Raw genomic sequence first — 23,917 nt, 5'->3', positions numbered from 1 at the left:
CCATAAATGTAGTAGCATCTTTGAATTGTCCCTGATGGTACATATCCCCCCAGTGTTAAGCCCCAGATGTCACAGACGTAGTAGCATGCGTTTACAAATCCCTTCCTGTGTAACCGGCAGGTTAGGTTGATCGAATAGGGGAAGTAGGGGGGAGTACAGCATAGGGATTTGAGATCTTTTCTCAGTGGCGCGCCATGCATTATTTGTGCACACTACAGTAGCGGCAAGTTAAGGAGGAAAAAAGTACAAGGGGGAATAGCAAGCCCGGATCTCATAGAATATTACAGGGCTTTTCAGTTTAAAAACGCGAGACCTTTACTAAAAAAATACGAGTTTTACCCCGATTTCCTTCAAACAATGACTAACAAAACTGACCATTTTTTATTCAAATTCGGACACCCGAAATTTTTCAAGAAAATAAAATTAAAGATCCTAAATAACGTAGCAAAACTATGGTATCATGTCAGAAGCACCCTGAACATTCCCTATTATAGCTCTATGGCTCCCATATGGGATTCTCCGGGGAAACCAGAATGCTTAAAAGACTCCTTGGCACTACCAATAAAAGCGGCTGGAATCAACGAATGCGGCCAACTGATGACAGAAAACGCAATAGAATCATGGGAGTATTTAACAGAAATCACCAATGCATCGGTGTCAAAATTCCAATACTATCAACTCATTAGCTGGGCAAGCACACTAACGGATAAAAAAACGGGCAGAATAGAGCTGGAGAAAGAAATGATGAAGTCAACCCCAGTTAAGAAGGAAATATCAAAGTGGTACTGGGCTCTAATCATTGCAGGTGAAGAGAACTTCCTGATCCCAGAAACAGTATGGAAGAGTATTTTATTATTTTATTTATTTTTGGAGTTTTCTATAGCGCTGGCCAGACCCAAGGGTATCGGAGCGCTTCACAATTTGATTGGGAGAAAAGAGTGCGAAATAGTACAGTGAAAAATAGACAGACATCATACAAGTTCAGCAAATTAACAGCTGCCTGAGGGGCGGGATTGAGGTAGTGTTTTTGAGGTATTCAAGGTTCCTGTCGCGTTGTTGAGGTAGTGTTTATGAGGTAGTTAAGGTTCTCGATTGCGCTATTGAGGTAGAGTTCGGGAATGCACGGTTGAGGTAGAGGATTTTTAGGCGGTTCTTGAATTCAGTAAAGGACGGGGTAGTTCTGATGTCCACTGGGATGCAGTTCCAAATTTTCGGGGGCGTTGCCAGCAAAAGAGCGGCTGGCGGTTCTTTGTTTCCGGGTTTTTTAAGGGGATGAGTAGTAGGGAGTTTGAACTTCTGAGATTTCTGGATTGACCAGCTTTCTTGAGTTTGGAGGCTAGATATTCTGGTTTCCCTGTGTGTAGGGCTTTGTGTGTGAGACAGGCTGTTCTGAAGTTTGCGCGCATTTCCACTGGGAGCCATTTCAGGTCGTTGAGTGCGGGGGATATGTGGTCGAATTTCCTTACACCTGAGACCATTCTGGCTGCTGCATTGAGGGTTGTTTTTAGTGGCGCTAGGTGGGATATGGCTGTGCCGGTTAGGGTTGCGATTCCATAGTCCAGTCTGGACAGGACCAAAGCTTGGGTGGCTTGTAGGAGGTCTTTTTGTGGGATGTGAGGTTTGATTTTATTGAGGAGCTTCAGGTTGAGGAAGGCACTTTTCGCGGAGTTCTTGATGTGATTTGACATGGTTAGTTTGTGATCCAGGGTGATTCCCAGGGATTTTACTGAGCTGGTCAAGGTGAGATTTCCACTGAGGGCGTCAATGTCTTTCAGCCATTCCATTATTTGTGGGTTGTTGTCTTTGTTAGAGATGAGGAGGATCTCTGTTTTTCCTTGATTGAGTTTGAGGTGATTCATCCCTAGCCAGTCTTGGATTTCTTTTAGAGTGTTATTGAGTCTTCGGATGTCATTGTGGGACGTTATTTCTATGTAGATCTGTGTGTCGTCTGCGTAGAGGTGGAAAGGGATGTTGGCTTTCTTCAGTATGGTGGTGAGGGGAACCATGTATATGTTGAAAAGTTGAGGGGAGAGAACGGATCCTTGTGGGACCCCTCTGGACACAGGGAGAGGATCAGATGAGAACAATTTTATTTTTACTCTTTGGGAGCGGTTCTGGAAGAAGGAGTCAAACCATTTCAGGACCATGTCAGCCGCCTCTACTCGTTCTTTGAGGGCCTTGATGAGGAGCTTGTGGTCAACCGTGTCGAATGCCGCTGACAGGTCTAGGAGGATGAGTAGGCAGCACTGATCGGAGTCAAGGGAGTTGCGTATGTCGTCAACTATGTTCAGGATTGCGGTTTCGGTGCTGTAGCCTTTTCTGAAGCCTGATTGGTTTTGGTCAAGAAGGTTGATATTGTCGAGCTGGTTGTTGAGTTGACGAAGCACGCATTTTTCTAGGATTTTGGCTAGGAAGGGTAGACTTGAGACTGGTCTGAAGTTGTTTGGGTCGTTGGAGTCGAGACCTGGTTTCTTCAGGAGGGTGGTGACCTGGCCCACTTTGAGGCAGTCCGGGATGGTGCCTGTTTTTAGGGAGCAGTTGATGATTTTGCACCAGATTGGAGCAAGGGTGAGTTTGAGGTCTTTGGCCATTTGGGCGGGGATGGGATCAAGGTTGTGGGAGGAGGGTTTGGAGGATGCAATTAGATTGAGGATCTCGGCTTCGTGGACGTGGTCGAAAGCGGCCCAGGTGATGGAGGTTGAAGCTTCAAAGGTGGTGAGTGTTGTGGTTAGGTTGATGTTGATGATCGGAGTCGGGTTGATGTCTAGGGATAGTTCGATCTTAGTTATTTTTTCATTGAAGAAGGAGACGAAGTTGTCACATAGGGTTTTGGAGGGTTGCGCAAGGACCGTGGATGTCTTGGAGGTTTGTTTTTTGATGATATCAAAGAGTTCTCTTGGCCTGTTCTTTGCCTTTTCTAGCGCATTGCAGAAGAAGTTCGTTTTTTCGTTGTTGATGTGGTTCTTGTACCTTTTTCTCATTGCTCTGAGTTCCTCCCGACTGTTAGAGGAGGGGTTCTTTCTCCAATGTCGTTCTGTGGCTCTGAGGAGTCTCTTTCCTCGTTGATGTCCTTGTTGAACCAGGTTCTCGATGGGATGTTCCTGGGTTTTTTTCGTTTTAGGGGAGCCAGTTGGTCTAGTATGGCGGATGTGGTGGTGTTGTAGTGTGAGATGAGTTCTGTAGTTGAGAGACCTTCTGTGGGGATTGACAGGGAGGAGGCTATTCTTTCTTCTAGTTCCATTGAGTTAATTTGTGATAGATTCCTGGACCATGAGCAGGGAGCTGCTTTTGTGGTATGGGGCTGGATCTGTTGCGTGAGGTGGAATAGGATTAGATGGTGGTCGGACCAGTCTACCGGGAGGATGTGCTCAATGGAGATTGCATCGTTCCTGGCGATGATGGAGTCTAGAGTTCCCCCTTTGTTGTGGGTCTCTTTTGCGCAGTGTTGGTATAGGTTGTTTGCTTGGAGAAGTTCGTTTAGGGATTTTATTGTGGTATTGTTCTCGTTGTTCCAGTGCAGATTGAGATCCCCTAGAATGATGTTGTTGGACTCTTTAAAGGATCAGTTGGCAATTAGGTTTGAAAGTTGTTCTGTGAATATAGTGTTGTTGCCTGGGGGGTGGTATATTAGGTGGCATTGCAGTGAGTTGTTGTCCTTGGTTTTGATGTTGGTAGTGAGGCATTCGAAGGAGTTGTAGCCAAAGGTGTCACATTCGAGCACTGCGAGGTTGTTTTTGTGGATAACTGCCACACCTCCGCCTTTTTTATGGCCCTTCCTATCTTTATTGACGATGGTGTAACCTGGGGGGACAAGCATGTCTAGGATAGGTGGGGAGGAGTCATCTAGCCAGGTCTCAGTGATGAATGCTACGTCTGTGTTGTAGTTGAGGATGGTCTCCGCTAGCTCCGTCGACTTTTTGATGGCGGATCTGCAGTTTATGAGCATGCAGTTGGTCTGGGGAGCTTCTTTTTCCTTAGGTTCAGTGGGGATGGTGATGAGGGCTACCGGGGGTCTCGGGGGTTTGTGAGGGGGGTGCTCGTTTCTGAGACCAGTGACTACCTATATGGAGGACTGGCTGGGGAAGGAGGTGTATGTAGTGTAAGAGGCGGCTAGTTCGAGCGCCTCGTCCGTGGTCATGTCTTTCGCCTCTCTGCTAGGTCTCCTGGCCTGGGAAGGTGGGAGGGCGTATGAGTCCGTGTGGGGTGATGAGGTTGTTGATCTTGGGGGGGCGTGCATGTCGGGGGGTGCGGGTTGGGTTTTTGGGTGGGTGTTATGGGGAGTTGCGAGAAAGGTGAGGATGAGATTCAGGCCTAGAATTATAGTGTTGATTTGGTTTTCAATGCGGTTGAGGCGGTCGAGAGGGACCTCCTGTGTGGGGGGTGGTTGGCTTACGGAGGTGTTGTGGTTATGTTGGGTTTTGGGGTCAGATGGGATGTCTGATTGGGTTGAGATGGCGGCTTGAGTCATGATCTGGGTTGGATGGGCGGAGAAGTTGGGTTGCGCAGGGTTGATATTCCTGAGGGGGTAAAGTGTAGGTTGGGTGTGGAGTGCCTTGGGGCTGGCCTTATAGTGCGCTAGGGTTGCTGGGGGGTATTCTGTATCGAGGGTATATCTGGAGGATGGGCCGTGGTGTGTGGCGGCGTTGTGTCTTTGTTTTCAAGGGTCTTTAAGGGAGGTAAGGGGTGAGAGGAGGTGATTGTGTACCTGGGGGGTGGTGTGGGTTGGTTGAGAGTCCTGGTGAGCTGGTGTGCTTGGTCTGGGTCAGGTGTGATAGGGTTAGCAAGTAGAGAGGGGAATAGGCGGTCAAAGGTCTCCAGATTGGCGTTGTTGGCTTGGATCAGGACTGTGCCATTGGAGTAAATGGTCATTGAGGTGATCCCGCGGTTGGGTGGGTGGTTCGGGGTGAGGAAGGAGAGTTTGCAGCTATGTAATGTCTTTGTTGTCTTTGTGATTAGGCGTTTTTCCCTAAGGATCGAGATCCAGTATCCTGGTCTGGCAGTGTGAAAGATGAGGTCCATTTTTATTTGACCTTTGGAGGGGCAGTGGTAGACATCTGCGAAGAGGAATTCGGGGAATTTCCTAATTAGTTTGTGCTTAAGAGATTTTTTTGCGTTGGGTGAGATGTTGTGTGGGGGGGAGATAGCGAAGGAGTTTGGTCCGTGACGTTTAATGAGAGGGGAGGACAGAGGGTAGTGGTTGATCATCATGGTGGAGGGCGATGGGGCCTAGCGGAATAGGTGGAGCATATTTGAGGGGGTTTAGGTCCGTCGGGGGGGAGGAGGGGGGTGGGTGGGCTTTGGTTGCTATGTGTCCGAGGTGAAGGGGGTGACGATATGAGTTTGTTTCATTGAGCGGAGAAGTGCAGCCTTGGGGGCAGTTAGGTGGTTCGGGGACAGTCTTCTTGTGGTTTATTGTGTGCCCTTTGAGGAATCCTTGAGTTAGGTTGTGCCCAGTGGGAGCTTCACGGTCTGTGTTCCATTGTGGATGCCATGTTGGGATCAGGCAGGAGGGCGTCCGTTTCGGGTTTGGGATCCCTATACTCCGTTGTGTGGCCCGACTTTCTTGTTGTGGGGTCCGAATTGAGGAGGGGGGTCCCCGTCTTGGACCTTGCTGTTTACTGACCTTGGATCTTATTATTGGGGTTGGTTTGCCGGTTGTGGATGGGGCTATGCCAGGGGTGTGAAGGAAATGATTGAGGCTGCTGGCACCGGTCACGGTCACAAAGTTCACAGGCTTGTTCCCTTAGGGTGACTCAATTTCATCCCCATCTTAGGGTCAGGCACGGTGGGGTCGAGCTCTGGCCAACCTTCCTTCAGTAAGGTAAGTTGCCTGCGCCGGTGTGGGTGGTCTGGACGGTGGGTGGCAACAGCGTGTTGTTTCTCCAGTGTTTCTAGTCGACAGTTGCCGCCGTAGGGTTCTTAGCTCCGGGCGCGATTACAATAGAGACTGTTCCTACAGGGTGTCCCATTATCAGCGCCATTTTAAGGTCAGGCGGGGTGAGTCGGGCTCTGTCTAGGACTTCCCCGTTACGGTGCTTCCGCATGCATTACGTTAGGGGGAGCTGCTCGGGCGGTTAGTCAGGAGCGCTTTACCTCTCTGCTTGATGGTGACTGGTCTCTTTACTTCATGCAGTCCGAGTGATGCCCTGGAAGTAGCGCCATTTTGACGACAGGCTGGGGGGGGGAGACCGAAGTGATCCGTTCTTCCTCCGTCCTTAGTTCTTTGTCGGGGGTGCTGACATTAGCGTTGGGCTGTGAATGCCCTCTTGAAACTCCGGTGTGGGTATCTGGAGGGAGCCGGTCGCTTGCTCTTCTTCCCTGTAATTCTTGGAGCTGTATCTGGTCTCTGGAGCAATTGTCCTGTTAGTACGCCATTTTGAAGCCAGGCTGTGGGGAGAACGATTTGGTCCGCGATTTATCAGAAAATTGACATCCTTGGCTTGGCCATCGGTGACGGAGTCAGTTCAATTCGGCCGGGTTTGCCCTCCCTTGGATCCGGTGTCCTGGTGTCGTGTGAGCCTGGAGGAGGTGCCGATCCTCTGTGTTAGAGGAGGCGCTGCTCCTTGTCCTCCCACGGATCAGGCAGCCCCTTTCCGGGTGTCCGGTGCGTAATGTCTTTTTTCTTTAATCTTTATGTTTCGCCAATACTTTTGTGGGGCTGGCTGGCATGTTGTAGTTTGTCCGGGTTGTGATTAGAGAAAGGAGGTCACTGGAGGTTTTGCTCCTCTTTCTCGTGGGTTTATTGTAGGTCGCGCTCGTAACTTCGGATTCCAGGGGAACGAGGGGGTCAGAGTGGCATCTCCCCTTAGCTGTGGAGTTCTGATCGTCTGATCATTGCAGTGCGAAGGTTGAGCGGCCCTGGGTTAGGAGATAAATCGCTGGGAGTTTGCTGAAGTTGCCGAGCTTGTGGATCTGGCGGCCATTTCTGTGGATCCGGCAGAGCCGGACCTTCAAGGTTTATGGCAGAGGTCATTAGAAAAATGCTGTTCAACCATCAAACCAGCTCGCCTAAAGAGAAACCACTTACTCACAATACATCGGGCATATTGGACCCCCAAAAGGCTATCAAAGTTTAAAGGAGCCAGTGTAAAGCACTGCCCTAAATGTGGGCTCGAAAAGGCGAACGACTTACACATGTTCCAAGGTTGCCCTCTCTTTGACTCCTTTTGGCAAGAAGTGGGTAAGACGATATGCCGGATACTGGGAAGACAGCTAGAAGTAAGTACATCTTTAATTATTTTTGGGATTAACACCAAGGCTGAGTTAAGTAAAGAGAAGTTAACAAGAAAACAGGAAAACTTGTTGTTTGTATTAATATTACTTGCAAGAAGGGAGATCTGCCTAAACTGGATTAAACCAGTACCACCAACACACGGGGAATGGCTAAACTCTATAATAAAAACACATAAATTAGACAGGAAAGGAAAATCCTCTAAAAAATCAAACTTCTGGGGAATCTGGGAAAGTCACTATACACTTAACATGTAAGGGACGGAACAAACCCAAGTAAACACAACAAATCCTATGATTAAAGCGGTGACAATAATTCAGACAATAATTCAGACAGGAATCATTCCCGCCGAGTAGCCAGAAAGGCTAGTTCTCCCCCCTGTTTTCAAAGAATTATTGATTATGGTAAAGGAGGCAGGAGTGCTAAGCCTGACTTATTTCCAATGAAGGGAAACTCTCAGTTGCCGGATCAGTAAAGATGGGAGAGTGAAGGTACAAATTATGGAAGTCGCGGCCTCCCGTCATACTCCTTACACATTTCATCCGCAAAATGAGGATGAAAAAAAAAAAAATCAAACTTGTAAAAACAAAACACATTTTACTCACATTTTTGTGATGGAAAGTTCTGGAATCTGTGTGGGTCCCCATAATTCCACCCACCCCCCAAAGTCTCCCAATAAAAATGGTACCTCACTTGTGTGGGTAGGCCTAGTGCCCGCCGCAGGATACGGGCCAAAACGCAATGTGAACACACCACTTTTTTACAGTGAACACTACCCCTTTTTTTACAAAGTGCCTAGCGGTGGATTGTGAACCCTAGCTCTGCCGGAACCTATCGAAACCTTGCAAACGTATACATTTTTTCAAAACTAGACACTCAGGAAAATCCAGGATGCAGTCACTTGTGTGGCTCTAACCAGGTTCCATTACCCAGAATCCCTTACAAACCTCACAATTCAATTCAATTCAGTTTTTTAAAGTTTTGGAACTCCAATGAGGTCCACTTAAAAAGATACATACCAATTAATACATAAAGTGCAATAAAACCATGTGACAGCGCAATAATGACAAGGCGGTCCGAATAACATTTTTCAACATATAGCGATTTCAAGAAGTAAAGTTTGGAATTTAGCAGCCAACAATGAGGGAACAGGGCATATCCTGAATTGAGCAAATAACAATTAGAAAGCAACTGGATCATGTGCAAATCTACAATGAAAGTTAAAAATTAAATATGCAAAAGCCTTTAAAATGGCAGACAGAACAATGCGAAATACATTTCTAATTAAGAGAGGATACTACGACTACATAGTGGGGCAGCGGCTCAGAAATCATATCCCATTTGAAAAATATACAATTAAAATATGTACATAAATTCCTTGAAAAAGTTAAGCAATTTTACAAAAAGCGCTTCGTTTTTGGGACTAAAAAGAAAGTCACGAGCTGAAGCTACATCCTTAACACCATTTTGTAAAAACATCGGCCTAAGCCAGCGACGACGATTAAAGGCCAGTGCTGGACAAATAAACAAAACATGATCCAGGTTCTGAATGCTCAGTTCACAAAAAACATTTTTTTTTCCATTTTTCGAATTCTGGGACCAGTGTGCTGTTAAATCATTTAGAGGTAGGAGATTTAATCTAATAAAGAGAACCAGTGACTTGTTCCATGATCTAAGTTCCAAGGTAAATATTTCTGGGGAAGTCTCTGGGAAGTTGTCCTTGCTATTATCCTTAATCTCTCTTTAGTATTACAGAACTCAATATCTCTATTAAAACTGATCTTACCACTTAGGTTTTTAACAAAGGATTTTAATTCTAATAGCAGAGGGAAAACACAGATTCTTCCTGAACACAAACATTTTTAGTGCCAGAGAGAAATCTCGATATAAGGAGTATTTTCCCCCATAGCACCAAAGATATCCTTACCGATGTAAAATCTTAGTGATTAAAATTCACTATTTTTTAACTGGTATTTGTGAGAAAGTGCCATCTTTCTTGCATGGTATGCCCCCGCTTTTTTCTGAATTGCTGATGTGCTTTGACTGAGTGTGCCCTGGGCTCCTGCCAATCAGGTGCCCAGGGCCTGTGTTCCTTCCCTAAAACTGTGTTGAAGCTACAACCCAATTGGCATCTCTGGCCACATGTCAGCCCCTGGTAAGTGGTACCATGGGCATTCAGGGCATTGTGACCAGAGAAGACCCCTAAGGGCTGCAGCACTAATTGTGCCACCCTTAGGGGCCCTGTACCCTGACACACACACACTGCCTTTGCAGACTGAGTGTCCTGGTGCAGGACTAAACAAAGAGTCGACATGGCACACATCCCTGTGTGCCATGCCCACAAACCCACTGCCCTGGCATACATCAGTCACCCCTCTAGCTGGGTGCCCTATGCCAGTGGTGTGGGCACAGGTACATGAGCCCTGTTCCCCTACAGTACCCAGGGTCATTCCTGGGCACTGTAAGTGCAGTGATGCCATTAAGAGTATATGGTGATGGGAGGTTGTCATTATAAACTCTACAGCACCATAATGGCTACACTGAAGACTGACAAGTTTGATATCAAACTTCTCTGCACATTAAACCACCACTGATGCCAGTGTGGGATTTAATGTTAAATGCACTACAGATGGCATCTCAGAGATGCTCCGTGAAACCTAACTTACAATCCACGCCTTGTCTGAGAGGCTGCCTAGGCTGCCACACAGCAGAAATGTTGCTGGACCACTGGGTGGAGAGCCCCTGCTCTCCTGGGCCCGCAACAATGCTCATCCTGGGTGAGGTGCTAGGGCTCCTCCCCCAGGATGGGCAGGGGGGAGCTTCAAAGGCATGCCGCCTTTGTGAGCTTCTCCAGGCCACTTGCTGTACTCAGCAACTGGCCCCCACCAGTTTTGACCCCCACTCTGGCGGGAAGACTGGCGGGAAACCCTATGTCAGGAAAGGTGTGTGCCAGCCTGTGCCAACTCCACCCCCCAGGTGGAGGAGGCGAGGTGAAGCACGACTCCAGACTACCGCCATCTTGAGGATGGGGAGCAAGCCCACTCACAGCTAGGCTCCTGCCCCTCTCCCACAGGAGAGGAGCAGATTAGGGGGTGTACCCACCTAAGGACAGGGACCTATTGGTCCCTGCCCTCACCCTACCTGTAACACCGCTAAATTTAGTATTTAGGGGCACCCTGAACCTTCCTTCGTCAGATCCCAATTTCGAAACAAGAAAGAAGACCAAGAGGATGACACCAACTGACTTGGCCGAATGTCTGACAAAATATCGAAATACAAAAATATCGGAACAAAAATATCGAAGTCAAAAATATAGGAATCCTATCCCTAACAAGGTAAGGACAAAAATATCGAAAATAAAATATAGAATGACAAAAATATTGTTTTTTGTAAAATATCGTTTTTTTTAAATATAATAAAAATTTAATATTAACAAAATAATACTTATAAATGTAATAAACATATTTAAACATGTACTATAATATTTAAAATTATTACATAATGTAATACAAATTAATGTTTATAAATATATAATACATAATATATTTTTCATTAATAATAACTCTAAATTAATTATTGTCATAACTTAAAAACAAATAAAAATGTAATAAATTACTAATACATTTATTTACATAAAATATTCACATAAATAACAATAACAACATAATACTAATAAAAAAGCTAAATACATTTTAGATAGCGTATGAGTAAAAATTACTATTCCCACTCCAGAGAGTGCGACAGTAGGGAAAGTGTTGGATAGCGTAGCAGTAACAATTACTATTCCCACTCCAGAGAGTGCAACAGTAGGGAAAGTGTTGGATAGCGTAGGGGTAACTATTACTATTCCTACTCCAGAGAGTGCAACAGTAGGGAAAGTTTTGGATAGCGTAGGGGTAAAAATTACTATTCCCACTCCGGAGAGTGCAACAGTAGGGAAAGTGTTGGATAGCGTCAGGGTAACAATTACTATTCCAACTCCAGAGAGTGCAACAGTAGGGAAAGTGTTGGATAGCGTAGGATTAAAAATTACTATTCCAACTCCAGAGAGTGCAACAGTAGGGAAAGTGTTGGATAGCGTCAGGGTAAGAATTACTATTCCAACTCCAGAGAGTGCAACAGTAGGGAAAGTGTTGGATAGCGTAGGATTAAAAATTACTATTCCAACTCCAGAGAGTGCAACAGTAGGGAAAGTGTTGGATAGCGTCAGGGTAACAATTACTATTCCAACTCCAGAGAGTGCAACAGTAGGGAAAGTGTTGGATAGCGTAGAATTAAAAATTACTATTCCAACTCCAGAGAGTGCAACAGTAGGGAAAGTGTTGGATAGCGTAGGTTTAAAAATTACTATTCCAACTCCAGAGAGTGCAACAGTAGGGAAAGTGTTGGATAGCGTAGGGGTAACAATTACTATTCCAACTCCAGAGAGTGCAACAGTAGGGAAAGTGTTGGATAGCGTAGCGGTAAAAATTACTATTTCCACTCCAGAGAATGCAACAGTAGGGAAAGTGTTGGATAGCGTAGGGGTAACAATTACTATTCCAACTCCAGAGAGTGCAACATTAGGGAAAGTGTTGGATAGCGTAGGATTAAAAATTACTATTCTAACTCCAGAGAGTGCAACAGTAGGGAAAGTGTTGGATAGCGTAGGGGTAACAATTACTATTCCAATTCCAGAGAGTGCAACAGTAGGGAAAGTGTTGGATAGCGTAGGGGTAACAAATACTATTCCCACTCCAGAGAGTGCAAGAGTAGGGAAAGTGTTGGATAGCGTAGGGGTAACAATTACTATTCCAACTCCAGAGAGTGCAACAGTAGGGAAAGTGTTGGATAGCGTAGGGGTTTAAATTACATACTTATAAATTACATCTATCAATTAATTAATTATTTAAAATTAATAACCAATTAATTAAATTTATTTACCAATTAATAAAAATAAATGTATGCTTCCTACTAATTAATAATTAATTCTACATAATGAAATTACTTCCAACCCTATTCCCCTATAAACCCATAACCCGCTACAGAACATATTTATCAATTAGTTAAGAATAATTACCAAAATAACTAAATATAATTACCAATTATTTTTAAATAATGTATGATTCCTACTAATTAATGATTATTTAAACATTATTACATTACTTCCAACCCTATTCCCCTATAAACCCATAACCCGCTACAGAACATAATTATCAATTAATCAATTAATTAAATTTATTTACAAATAATTCTCAATTAATTAATTAATAATTCCTACTAATTAATAATTAATTTAACATAATTAAATTACTTCCCACCCTATTCCCCTATAAACCCATAACCCGCTACAGAACATATTTATCAATTAATCAATTAATTAAAATTAATGAAAAATTAATTCTCAATTAATTAATTAATAATTCCTACTAATTAATAATTAATTTAACATAATTAAATTACTTCCCACCCTATTCCCCTATAAACCCATAACCCACTACAGAACATATTTATCAATTATTCAATTAATTAAAATTAATTCTCAATTAATTCTCAATTAATTAATTAATAATTCCTACTAATTAATAATTAATTTAACATAATTAAATTACTTCCCACCCTATTCCCCTATACACCCACAACCCGCTACAGTACTAAAAGACAATATTTAATTAAATTACATTAAAAATAAATAATAAAACATAATAAATACAATATAATATACACAAAATTTATTTAAAAATCGATATTAGTAACATCGAAATTATTTTTTTCGATATTATTGACATCGATATTTAAAACTTCGAAATTACTAATATCATACTAATATCGATATTAAGACTGTCGATATTACTTACCTTCTATATTATGTCCCATCGATATTTAAACTTCGATATAATTGTATATCGAAATTTAAAACTCGATATTTTGTCTGTGTACCGAGTTGGCCCCAGCCCTACCGGACTGTTGATCCTTGAACCTGCTCTTGCTAAATCCCGGCATCTCCTGCAGAAAGCAACCTTGAGAACCCCAGAGGACCGGCCTGCCTTGACCCTCTTACAGACTGGGACTCCCATGAGCAGTGGTTCTGCTCAAAAAGCAATACCCCTGGTGCCAGCCAGGAACCGCGAATCCAGCCCACTCTGCACCCACCGAGCCCGGCCTGAGCCCAAGTGGATAAAGACCCCGAGGACGTCCCCCCGGAGATTCTGACCTGGAATCCAATGTCCAAGGACCCTCCTCGACGACCCAGACGACGACTGCAGCCTCAGAACCAGGGACCCCCCCAACCACGACCAGCAGGGGGTAAGATTTCCCCACTCCAAAAGACACCCCTGCACCCGGCACCCCCTGGCCCCTTGTGCCCAACTCCGGGGTGCCTACCTATCCTCCAAGATCCCAACTTATCCCTTTGAAGTGTTGGTCGCTCCAGAAGATCCTCCGTCCCGAGCCTGTAGCCTTTGTTCACTTTTCAAGATCTCCATTGATTAACATTGAGCGCCCGACTGCTCAAAAGCACCGTGCACAAGTGTATATCTAGGGGGCGTGGCTTGGCCAGCGAACATGGCGGTTGTGTAGAGCCGGAGCTCTGACCAGCCGATCATCATCCTGTTGTATATATCCTGACCCTGGTCAAATTTCTATGCTCCCTGCAGTTAGGTCCGGTCCCTAACATCGGGACACTTGAATTCCACGGCCTGAGCCGCCCGCACTGCGCCTTCAGGCAGTGAGACGTCCCGGAGGGTGATCGCGAGCCGGGCAGCGTGGTGTGGCCTTTGGAGCCGGGGCCTTGATTTCTGGGTCATCCCGCCGGGCGAGAGAGGCAGCGCTGAGAGTTACTGGGGAGCCGGCTCCGAGTGCTGCTGGAGCTTCAACCCTGCAGAGTAGTGGCGGCCCCCGGCCCCAGGAGGGGCGGCCCCCAGCCCGGCGTCGGGGAGAGCTGAAAGGCGCGGCCGCCATCTTGCCCGCGAAGAGAACCACCATCGGCGCTGGAAGGCAGCGCTGCCCTGACGGGTGCCGATCCGGGGCCTGGCGAGAGACTGCGGCAGATCAAGGTCAGAGTGGGACCCAGAGGGTGGACAGGAGGAGAGGTTGTGGTGCCGCGCAGCCATTCGGGGGTCGTGTCGGGCCCCGGGCGCACCTCTGCCTATGTCCCTGCACGGCGGCTCGCCGCGCTACCTGAGAGACCCAGGCCCAGTTAGGAGGAGGGCAGGACCGGCGCTTACTGGTCGCTGCGGAGGGTCTTGGGTGGCCAGACAATGGGGCTGCCGGGGTTGACAGGGCCCTGCTACATTTCGAAGGTCGGATCGGACCCCAGAGCCAGATATTCGTGGAGTGGACTGCGTGGTGGGCCCCCTCTCCGCTCCCGCCGGCAAGAGCCTAGGGACTCTGTACTGCTTCCTGGATGTATTGTGGCGCTGGCTGGGGGGCGAAGCCACTGTTGACAGACTATAGTGAGTGCATCCTTCCTGGGACCGACGCCTTGTCGCAGGGTATCTGGTCAAGGGCGTCCACGGCTGAGAGATTTGAGCTGTGGCCGGCCGGTGTGGGGCCCCACTCCCCCACAACACCATGACACGGGGTGGCAGTGGAAGCCAGGGCAAACAGGGCCCCATTCATAAGTTCACTGAGGCCGCGGGCGCCAAGGGGACGCAACCCCCGGTGCCGGATAATGCTGCCCTCTTGGCCGCGATCACGCAGTCCAGGGATGTCCTGGATGCCAAGATTGGGGCAGTGGGCTCCGACGTTATGCTCCTTCGGCAGGACCTGCGAAACGCCGTGGAACGCATAACCGGTGCGGAGACGCGCATTTCAGCCGTAGAAGACGACATGACTACCCTAAAGTAGAGGGTCGTGGCCCTTGAGAGGACGCAGAAAGGCCTGGTGGCGAGAGCGGAGGAGGCAGAGGGACGCGCCAGGCACAGTAATCTTCGCTTCCTAGGGTTTCCAGAGGACTGCGAACAGGGCAATGCCGAGCGCTTCCTAACACAATGGCTGGAGGGGTGGATGCCGGCTGATACCCTCTCGCATTGCTTCGTCGTGGAAAGGGCCCATCGAGCCTTGACGCAGAAGCCCCCGGTGGGAGAACGCCCTCGTCCTATGATCGCTAAATTGCTGAATTATGCCGACAGGGACGCTATCCTGAAACAGGCGAGATTGAAGGGTCAGCTCATGTTCGAGAATTCTCATATTCTTATCTTCCCGGACTATATGAAATTGGTGCAACAGCAGAGACAGTCCTTCGCTGCGGCCAAGGCCCGCCTTCGGGGCCTGAAGCTGCCTTATGCCCTACTATACCTGGCTCAGCTGCGGGTTATCTTCCAGTCCTGTACCATCTTCTTCGACACCCCGGAGGCCGTCTTTCAGTGGACGGATGAGACTGTCAGGGTGCGGGTCAATATGGCAAAGGGCAGTGAGTCCGCCTCCTCGACCGGGGGCCCCCCGAGTAGGGGTCCTGACGATCAACGTAGGCGCCGAGGCCGTTCCCGCTCGAACCGCAGCTCAAAATCAAGCTCCAACACACGCAAAGACAAGAACTCGCAGGAAGCTACTTAAGATGTGCCCTGACTGTGGGGAAGAAAGGACACTTGCTCACCTGATTGACAGCTCTCCTTGACCAGGGCGCTTTAGCTTGGCTGGAAGCCACGCTTACTCAGGGTTGGGAAGGGGCCACAGCCTAGTTCGACATGGGTTGTGCTGAGAGGATCCATTGGAAGGGGTGCTCCCTGGCTCCCCGTTGGGGCCGGGACCAATCCCTGACCACGACAGGTGCTTCCATGTTTGTGAGGTGCGGGTGGGGGGGGGGTTGTTGGGGATTGGGCCTGTTCTAGTTCAGGGGAGGGGTCTGTGTGTGCTGTGCTGCGTCCGATCCGTGGTGAGTGCTGCTGTTGGTGCCTGTGGTACGACATGTTTGAATTATATGCCTTTACGTAAATGTCATCTGATGCTGGGGGCTCTCGGTTAGGTCCCTGTGGGACACGCATACTGAGTTGGAATGTGCGGGGAATGCTGGATAAGGTGAAGAGAGGGGCTGTGTTTGAATGGGCCAAAGGCAGGGGAACTGACATATTGCTCCTTCAGGAAACCCATCTGCTAGGTACTAAGGCGCTCTGCCTCCAGCGTAATGGTTTTACACAGACATTCCATGCAGGCTTCACGAGGGGGTCGCGGGGTGTGGCTGTTCTGATCCATCAGAGAGTTCCCTTCACTCATAGACACACATGGCTAGATGTGCAGGGCAGGTATGTGTTCGTACAGGGCGAGATTGGTGGTGAGATGGTTATCCTTGGTAGCAGGTATGCGCCGCCCCCTTTGCAATGGGCCCTAGTGGAGAAGCTGATGTCCCTATGGGTTGATATGCCAACAGTTTTATCGATTGTAGGGGGGGACTGGAATGACGTTATGGGGACGTCTCATGGGACAGATGGCGGGGCGCTGCAGGCGAGGTGGCGGGGAGGGACGGGCGAATGTCTCGACTGAGGGCAATGGTCATAGGGTTGGACTGGATTGACTCCTGGAGGTACAAGCGAGGGGCGCGTGGGGACTTCACATTCTTCTCCGCTGCGCGAGACTCGTTCTCGCGCTTGGACTACATCTTCCTCCCGCGGGCGATGGCCGGCAGGCTCATGTCGGCAGACATCTTGCCACGGGCACTCTCTGATCACTCTCCGATCTCTGTGTTGGTCGACACTGGGCGCACCAGGCAGCCATTCAGGTGGCGCCTGTCGCCCTGGCAGTTAACACAGCCCTCCTATCGCGCCCATATTACTTGTGAACTTGCACACTTTCTGTCCGTCAATGTGGGCTCAGTAGCATCCCCAGCAATACTATGGGAGGCCTTGAAGCCCACCATGAGGGGTGTCGATATCTCGTGGTGTTCAGCAGCGCGGAGGGAGAAGCGTAGGGACCTGGTGCGGTGGGAAGCGGACTTGGAGGACCTGGACCGCAGGGGTCGGGGGGAAGATGGCGAACGGATAAGACGTCAGCTGGTATTTGTGCAACAGCAGTATACCTCGATATTATTGGATGAGGCCCGCCAGGTTCGGCTGGCCACACAGAGCCGCATATATCAATGGGGCGATAAATCATGCAAAATGCTTCACCGCCTGTGTCAGGGCATTATGCATGCACAGCCACTGTCCCAGATGGTCGCCCCAGATGGGGAGCCGCTGTTGGAGCCCGGAGCGATAGCGGGTAGCTTTGCCTCCTACTACGAGACCCTGTATGCGCCCCGGGAGTGCCTAGATGCCGCCATGGTGCAGCGCTTCATAGATGATCTTCCGCCAAGGGCCGTTTCGGATGAGGTTCGCGATTTACTAGACCGGCCACTGACAGTTGACGAGCTGGCCACAACCCTGGGTGAACTAAACCCGGGCAAGGCACCGGGCCCGAATGGGTTTCCATGCGAATTTTTTAGACACTACGCGACGCAGTTGACACCCCACTTCCGGCCAGTTATCGAGGAGGAGCGTGAGAAGGGTATGCTGCCTCCGGTCTGGAGACATGCGGAGGTAGTAATTTTTTTGAAGCCGGGGCGCCCCCCTGAGAAACACGAGTCCTACAGACCTATTTCACTGCTCAATACCGAGGCCAAGATTTTGGCGAAGGCCCTCGCCAACAGGCTCAAGCCCCACATCACGGACTTGGTCCATCCGGACCAGGCCGGCTTTATGCCCCAGCGGGCCACTCAACATAACATCAGGCGAGCTCAAGTTGCGATTTCGGCCTGGCGGGGTCTGGGAGAGCGGGCCGCGTTGCTGCTGGCGGACATGGATAGGGCGTTCGACTCTTTGAGCTGGACATATCTGTTTGCTCTCCTGGGTCGCTTGAATCTGGGTCCCCGATTCATGGCATATATACGGCTCCTCTACACGGATCTGACGGCAGCGGTACGTGTCGGCTGTGGCGTTTCCCGTTCTTTCAGTATCCAGCGGGGAACTAGGCAGGGGTGCCCCCTCTCCCCGTACCTCTTTGCGCTCGCAATGGAACCCCTCGCGGCGTGGGTGCGGATCGATGCCCATTTGAGGGGCTTTCAGTGGTCATCGGGTGTGGCGGATAGAATAGCTCCATACGCCGACGACGTGTTATTTTTTCTCACCAACTTGGATCGCTCGGGGCCTCGCATTATGCGGATCCTGCAAATTTTGGAGAAACGTCGGGGCTATATATGAACCCTGGGAAATCCACACTCTGGACTCTAGGGGGTCCGCAGCCACTGGGTGAGTGGGCCGATGGGCTGCAGGTGACGGTAGATGGTGTGAAATAGCTCGGGTATACCTCACAGAAGACGCTTCTGTAGCCCTGGAGCGCAATATCACCCCGGTCTGCGAGCGTACGCGAGAAGATCTCAAGGCATGGGCCAGGACGCCACTTTCCATCCAGGGCAGATCTGCCATTTTTAAGATGGTCGCGCTCCCACGGCTACTGTATCAATTACAGAAACATCCGGTGTTGGTCCCGCACACTTGGTTCCGACGCCTGAACGCGGCATTGAGTGGCTTTTTGTGGGAAGGGGGCGCGGTACGAGTTGCGTTGCGGACTTGCTTCCGCTCCACATATACAGGGGGCCTGGCCACGTCTGACATCTTGTCATATTATCAAGCATCCCACCTACTGGTACTTAACGACTGGTGGTACGCGGACAGGGGTGATCCTGCTTATGATGTGGAGCGTTTCCTCATGGGTTCTGCCTCCCTACACACACTATTGTACTCGGCGTCGCTTCGGAGATCTCTGCCGTCCGTCACGCGGGTAGTCTTTCAGATCTGGCCGCAGGCCCTGCGTAGGGTGGGCTGGTGGAATGTCCTGACCCTGGAGACCCCATTGTGGCAGAATGGACGGCTGCCTCAACTAGCGGCCCTGATGGGCTTTAGACATTGGGACGCGATAGGCATCTCTACCCTGGGTGACGTCATGTCTGGGGGGGTGCTCAAGTCCTTTGCCATGTTGCGGGAGGAGTTTGAAATGCCACATGCCCAATTTTACAAGTACCTCCAATTCCGGCATGCTCTAACCCAGTATATCCAGGGAGTGGAAGATATGCCAGAATTTAGTCCCATTGAGGCCAAGGTCTTCATGGGGGAACTGCCTGACAAAAAGATTTCCCGCATATACCAGACCCTTGTGCACCACAGCACCTCAGACCTTGCCCATCTCAGGACCCAGTGGGAGCGGGATGTTGGGGAGCTCGATGAGGAAGATTGGGTGGAGGCCCTGGAAGGGCCCAGGGGAGCGGCCATTTCCACGCGCTTGCGATTAATACAATTCAGGTACCTTCACCGTACATACTTTACTAGACAGCGTTTGTGGAGAGCGGGATTGATTGCTTCCCCGAATTGTCTTAGGTGCAACACAGAGGTGGGGACGCTGATACATACAGTGTGGGGCTGTGGGGTTCTTCGGCGGTTTTGGGACAGAGTGTTTCAGTGTTTGAATGAGGTACTGGCTTGGGAGCTGCAGAGGGACCCTAAATTGGCTCTTCTTCATGTACTGGCAGGGGTTGGGGGCAACCGGTACAAGCGTCATCTACTACTGTTGGGGCTGACCTTGGCCAAAAGGGACATTGCGAGATCCTGGAAGGCGCCCCGTGCCCCTTTCTTCATAGCTTGGCAGAATGGAATGGACTTTTGTATGGGCCTGGAACAGCCTGTATATGTCGCACGGGGGTGCCCTCTCAAGCACTATAGAATTTGGAAGCGGTGGGCAGACTATCGAGGCCTGGACCTAGACCCACCACCGGAGGAGGAGGTAGTAAAGTTAATCTGACAGTCTCATAACCTATGTTATGGCGAACATTGCAACGCGCATAGCACGACACAGTCGGAGTAGGCAGCAGCACGCATGGGAGGGAGGGGGGAGTTGAGGGTGGGCGGGGATGGGCGGGGGGGGTTTCTACACAACTAGGCATTTCTTTATTTGATTATTCTACTGCTTACTCGCCTATACAAAATGTTTGCATGTTGCAGTCATTGATCATTTGCTCTAGTGATTGTCCCTGGAGATCAGAGAATTGCTTGATGTATTTCTACCATGCAACTAATAAAATCTGTTGTCAAAAAAAAAAAAGCACTGTGCACCCAGCCGCCCAAGTGCCTCTGGCAGTGCAACCTCTGCCCTATTCTACTTCCCCATTTGCCCTGAGCAAGTGACCAGGAGCCCAGCTCCCACAGCCGCGTGGCCTGCTAGCCAGCAGCCACTCTCATTGTATAAAATTGGGCCTAACTACCTCTGCACCTGGCCGCCCCTGTGCCGCTGAGGCTGTACCAACTGTACCTACCTGACCCTGGGAGACCCCTGAGTCTAAGCCCAGAACCTTAACTCTGCCAGTCGAGTACTTGCCTAAAAGCTGACAACTCTCTTTTCTTCCATAGGCTAACATTGACTGGTTTCACTTAGAATTTTTTTTTTTAAGTGTGGAGTTTTGGAACTTTAAAATATTCACCTAAAATCAGCCGAACAATGAATTCTGATTTACTCACCTGTTATCAGGAGAGACCTCAGTGACGCATCTTTTAGCCCAGCACAAACCCTGCAAAGTAATTTTTACCGTACTTACCAGTGACCTGAATTTTCTTCTATAGGAAACCATTGACTGTTTTTCTGTGAAATTTCTTCTGTCGATTTTTGCAAACTACAAATATTCTTTACAAATCATACCAACTACCAAATTGTTATTACTTACCTGTCGTAGATAGAAGTCCCAGTGCTGAACCTAGGAGTCCAGTACTGGATTACAAAAGTAACGTGAACATACTTTACCTGCAAATTGAATTTCCTTCCATAGGATAACATTGGTAATTTCAACTGAAAGAGTTTCTAAGTGTCAACTTTTAAAATACGATAATATTCCTTAAAAATCACTACTGTAACCAAAACACTTTTACTTAACTGTTTACAGGAAATGTCCCAGAACTGAATCTGAGCTCCAGTCTTGTGTTTAGAAAAGTAATCTACAAAGTAATTAATTGCATTTAACTGAAAATTCCCGTTGAGCTCAATGTTGCATTGTGTTTGAAATTGTGTTGCCTATTGCAACAAACTGTAACTATTGCATTAAAAAAATCTAATGTCTATTTGAAAAGTATTTAACTAAAGTAACTCATTCTGAGAAAGTATATTTTCACACCTTGTGGTTCTAAAATAAAACAACTATATCTTTTGATACAAAACAATTGGCCTAGAGCTCAGTTCTTGAGTGTGTGAGAACATTTGCTGACTGGGTGTGTACAACAAATGCTTTACACTATCCTCTGATACTGCCTTACTGCTCGACCAAGCTACCACTATAGAGTAAGGTTATATCTAACTTTAGCCTCTGTTAAACGTTTGGGGACTGGGAAATCTATGTACACTGTACCTTACTTTGGTCCAGTGTATATAGAGCCACTTTCTTACATTGGTGGATCAGCGGTGGGATACAAACTTGCATTTGTTGGACTACTTGGTTACCATCTGATCACACGACAGAACTCATAAATTGCCTTTAGAATTCTGAAATTGTTTTTTCCAAAACACAAAAAATCATTTTAGGGCCTCGCATAAGTCCCGGTGTGCCGTGCTGCTCTGCCATTTTGGGTGAGGAGATGGTCTAGTTGTTGAAAACCTCGCACCAGCTCAGTGAAAAGGGGCTGGCGAGGAAGCCTTCTGGATACATGCTCACAGCATGTAACTGACGCGATTACAGAGAGTGCCGTTGCAGGACGCTGTGCGGCTTTAATCTATGTTTGTGTGTGATCCCAAGTGATTTTTTTAAAACTTACTCACCAGTGTTTGTGCTTTCCTGTCCTTCCCTATTTGCGCCTATTTTTAGCCTTTTAATCTTGTGCAATTGCACTTTACATTGCCTGCTCTGTTAAACTCACCGTATTTGGGACTTAAAACCCACCAGTCCCTCCCCGGTCCACCACCAGTCATTAGCGGGCTGCTTTTGTGGAGAGAGTTGCGAGTGGTGGGGAGCCTCTTCCGGTGTGCCGTGCTCCTCTGCCATTTTGGGTGAGGAGACGGTCTAGTTGTTGAAAACCTCGCACCAGCCCAGTGAAAAGGGGCTGACGGCGCGGAAGTGCAGCAGATGCGCACAGCGGGTGCGCCGGCGGCATGCCAATGGCAAGCCTGTCTGCGCCTGTCCGTGCCAGTTCGTCGCCAGACGCCAGACACGCTGCTGCCCCCGTTAGAGACAGGCTTTCTTACACCAGCAATGACCTTCTCATAATCAGGAGCGCAGTGAGTAACTGTAGACAGTCTTGTGGGGATCTACTTGGGGGCCCTTTTTGTTGTACCTAGTGCGGCTTTAGTACAGCACTTACCCCATCTCCTGGCTGCCTCCTTCGGCGTCCTAGCAAGCATATTAGCATCCTCAATTTGAACTGTTGCTCCTTAGCTAAACACCATGCTGATGTCCTTGACCTACTAGAGGACACCACCCCTGATGTTCTCTTCCTCACAGAGACATGGCTCTCGGATGCCATGACTGCTGAGCCAGTTTTGCGCTTCCCTTAGGCTATTGCATCCTTACTTTGAACAGGGAGTTCAGAGGAGGGGGTATTGTGGTTATTGTTACCCCTGTACCTTTGTAAAACAGGCGGTATCAGGTTGTGAATGTGCACACTTTAAGATTGCCCTGAGCCCCAATTTCACGATGTCAGGTCTCCTGGTATATCGGCCCCCTGGTCCATCTAGAGACTTCAGGACCAAACTTGTAGAGATGGTCAGTGCACTAGTGGTTAACGTGGCTAACTTTACCGTTACCGGGGATTTGAATCTCCATTTGGATAATCACGAAGACACAGACATGGTTAACTTTGTAGCGGACCTAGCGGCTTGCTAGCTTGTGCAACTGGTATCAGGCCCTACGTGCATTGCCGGTCACCTCTTGGACCCAGTCTTCATGACCATACCCTCACTGACAGTGCACTCGCCCATCCCCATGGGATGGTCAGACCAATATCTTGTCCCCATGTCACTCCAGAGTCTATTCCCCTCTCAGAGTGAGGATCGGTCAACCTCGCTCAAACGCACATGGCACAAATTGAACTGGGAACAACTCGACGCTTGCCTCACGGCCACTTGCCCTAATCTACTGGTAGATACCAATGAGGCTTATAGGGTGTTCTCCGATTGGATTAGACAGTCATTAGATAGATTAATTCCAGAGAAATGGTCCTCCAATCGTAAATCCAAAACCAGACCATGGTACAAAGATGAGCTGGCAGAGACTCGCAAAAACTATAAAAGGTTGGAGCGCGTGTGGAGACGAGATTTTGATACCTCCGCAAAGGCCATCTACCGGATGGCAATTAAGAAACACCACAGGGCCATTCACTTGGCCCGTGCGACTTAGTTCACCAAATAAATCTGTGAAAGTGACAACCGCGCAAAAATCGTGTTCTCACTACTGTCTAGCCTTCAAACCCAGCAGATCGCGGGCCCAACCATCAAGTCTAATGAGCAGTGTGAGGACCTGGCCACCTTCTTTGTCAGTAAGGTGAATATCATCTACAGGTCCTTCCCTTTGACTCTTAGCAACATACACATGGCCCAGGGTTCTCCTAATGTTAACACCCTGATAACTTTCTATCTATCCCCGCCGAACTGCTGCAAACACTGTGCAATAAAGTCAAGTCTGGCTCCCCTTTAGACCCGCTTAGATCTGATCAATTTAGGAAAATGCTTCCTACAATTCTAACTTCCATGTGTCAAGTGATAAACGGC

This window comes from Lissotriton vulgaris, chromosome 11 (genome assembly GCF_964263255.1).
Source record: "Lissotriton vulgaris chromosome 11, aLisVul1.2, whole genome shotgun sequence".
Taxonomy (NCBI): Eukaryota; Metazoa; Chordata; class Amphibia; order Caudata; family Salamandridae; genus Lissotriton; species Lissotriton vulgaris.
Note: the sequence above shows the minus strand (reverse complement) of the source record.